Source organism: Aplysia californica, unplaced genomic scaffold (genome assembly GCF_000002075.1).
Source record: "Aplysia californica isolate F4 #8 unplaced genomic scaffold, AplCal3.0 scaffold00551, whole genome shotgun sequence".
Taxonomy (NCBI): domain Eukaryota; kingdom Metazoa; phylum Mollusca; class Gastropoda; order Aplysiida; family Aplysiidae; genus Aplysia; species Aplysia californica.
In genome coordinates, this window is record NW_004797821.1 from 435,912 (window position 1) to 438,703 (window position 2,792).

Below are 2,792 nucleotides of genomic sequence, written 5' to 3' on the forward strand. Positions count from 1 at the left end.
TCAGCAGAACCCCCACCCCGGCACACCCTTTATTATTTTTTTGGAGGAGAAAATTAACTGAAAAATAATGGGTGAATCCCCCCACCCACATATAATTTTTCCCTGTCTAAGAGCGAAAAGATTATAGTTGTGTATGCTCCGACTCCACAATTCTTGCTGCAGCCGCAACGTTTCAAGCGCCAAAATCCGAGAGGCACCAGTTCAATTTTTGCTCAATTCCCTTCCTCCTCTACCGGTTCAGGTCTGATGATGATGATACTACTACAAAGCTTTAAGATTGTTACTATGACGACGATGACGACGACTCCTATATCTGTCCATGTATGACTAGACCACTGTTCCAATTACTGTTTGATTTATTAATTAACCTTTTTGACCTTTTGACCATTATTGTCATTAATGTTCTCTCCTGTGACCCAATGACTTCCGTCTGCCCTCTTTTCAGTTTTCTGCTTTATTTCATTCTACAAAAAATTTGGGGGGGGGGGGGCACTTCGAAAAGAAATATTTTTTGTGATTTATCCCTCTGGCCTTTACTCTTGGGTGCTTAATAAAATTCTTTGGTCAAGAAAAATTTAAGAATGTAGTGTAGACATTTTGAAAAAATTTTTCTGGACTGTTGAGTTTTTATATTGCCTGGAGGGGCAGGGGGATCTTTTCAGAACTATTTTGCCTTTCAAAGCACAATAATTGTTGGGAGAAATATTGTAATATTACTACTTTTGGCAATATTTTTCTTTGTTTGTTTGTTCTTAAAATTTGTACTAGATATTTTCGTCTGATTTTGGACGTGTTTCTTTTTTTTTTAAGGTTCTGGACAGGAAGAACAGTGGTCGTCTTGATCATGTTAAATGATTGCAAATCTAAAACGATGTACCTATGTTTGTATGTGTGTGTGTACATTTGTGTGTACACGTCAGTTTCTTGTTGTAAACTGTTAATTTTTTTATGTGATGAAGATTGGAGATGGAATATCAGAAACGTTTTGTCATGACTGAACCTCTCTATAGATATCTCGACTAGCTCTGGCCTTAGTCGAGACTCGGAAACGTTTTTTTTGTTTTTTGTTTTTTTTTTGTTTTTTTAATTTGTTTGGGGTTTTTTTTTTTAAACAGTTGATTTGAAAGAGAGGCGTTCTTCTGTTCACTCTGCCAATGTCAAAGTCCAAGGGAAATAAGCCAGGAATTATTCGCACACAGAGTTACTGGAAACATTTGCCCGTGAACTTTTTGCGCCGCTGTTCCTCTCTGTGGGGCGTACGCTGCTGCTGCAACATGTTCACGATCCAATGTTTCCTGTACCTTTTTTTAAATGATTAATTAAGCAAACAATCTCTGATACAAATCTTGTTATTCTGTAATCAACAATCTTCCATGAATTTTTCTACGTATAATTCTTTATCTCTTGGCATGCTATCCGCTCAGTGACTGGTACTCTTTTGTCTTTCCCCCCCCCCCCCTCTCACTCCCTCTCCTCCCCCTACTCCTCCTCCTCCTCCTCCTCCTTGCAATGCCTTTGTGAGCATGTTATTTCTATGATACGAGCTGTGTACTACAATGAAAATTTATAGCAAAGATTCTGATTCTGAAAAGATGTTCCAAACTGGAAGAGCGCGAATTAGGACTGGGAACTGTGTAGTAGCAGTTGTGGCCCTCTGTCTGCCCTCTCTCCTGCACAGCTTGGCCGTGACGTCACTCATTATATCATATTTTCCCCCCATCTCCTATCTAGTCCTCAGTACTGTTCAAAGTGCATTTATACCTTGGATATAGGTGCTTTTTTATGCCTACTGTCTTGTTAATAAACTACAACTATATGCAAGAATTGAACATCACACAGCCTTCCTCTTGAAATAATACTATTTGAATGTCTTTTTCTGTGTTACTACGTGCTGTATATGTGTGTTTGTGTCTTTAAGTGTTTGTCTGAGTTGTGGTATGTTGTTTATTTGGTTGGGTTGTTGACAGGTGCTCTGGTGTGGTTTGCTTCTTCTTTCCTATCAAACATCTATCGTCCTTATCTCCCCTTCTTCTTTTTTATGTTTGTTACTCTCTTGTGACACCTCTAGTCTTCTGGCGCTCATATGACCTTATGCATTTGCGAGCACCGTAAAACCTCTACTAAAACAAAAAAACATCTATCGTTTTCTCTTCTCCTTTTTCTCGTGATGTTACTCTCTAATAACAACTCTAATCTATGGCGCATGTATGAATTTGTTTGAATGATAACTATTTACACAAACGAACGAAGTATTTGGTACGGGTAAGTCAAGTGTTTGTGTTGCTGCTTCCTCAACAACCAATGTCACTGGGTGTAGGTCCTACTTCTTTACCTTCCCAGTGGGTGGTTGGCGGGTGCTGCTCTGGTGTTGTTTGCTTCTTCTTTCCTATCAAACATCTATTGTCTTTATCTTCCCTCCTTCTATTTTGTGTGTATGTTACTCTCTTGTAACACCTCTAATCTTCAGCACTTATATGACCTTATTGTGTTGCAAGTGCTGTAAAACTTTTACTAAAACTAAAACTTATCTTCCCTCTGTTGTTTCTATCTGTCTGTCTGTCTGTCTGTCTGTCTCCCTGTCTCTCTTACTTTTTCCCAGCACTAAATCATGGCCATTACTGTGTCGATGTTCTTCTCTCTACTCAAACAAACGAAACAAACAACACATTATATCCCCTGGGGATGCCCGTGTTACTGCTGCTGTTGTTGAAGCGGTTGCTGCTGATTTTCCTGCTGCTGATCCAGGGATCGTCAAAGGTTTCAGTGGAAGAGGATGGATACAGGGCCTACAG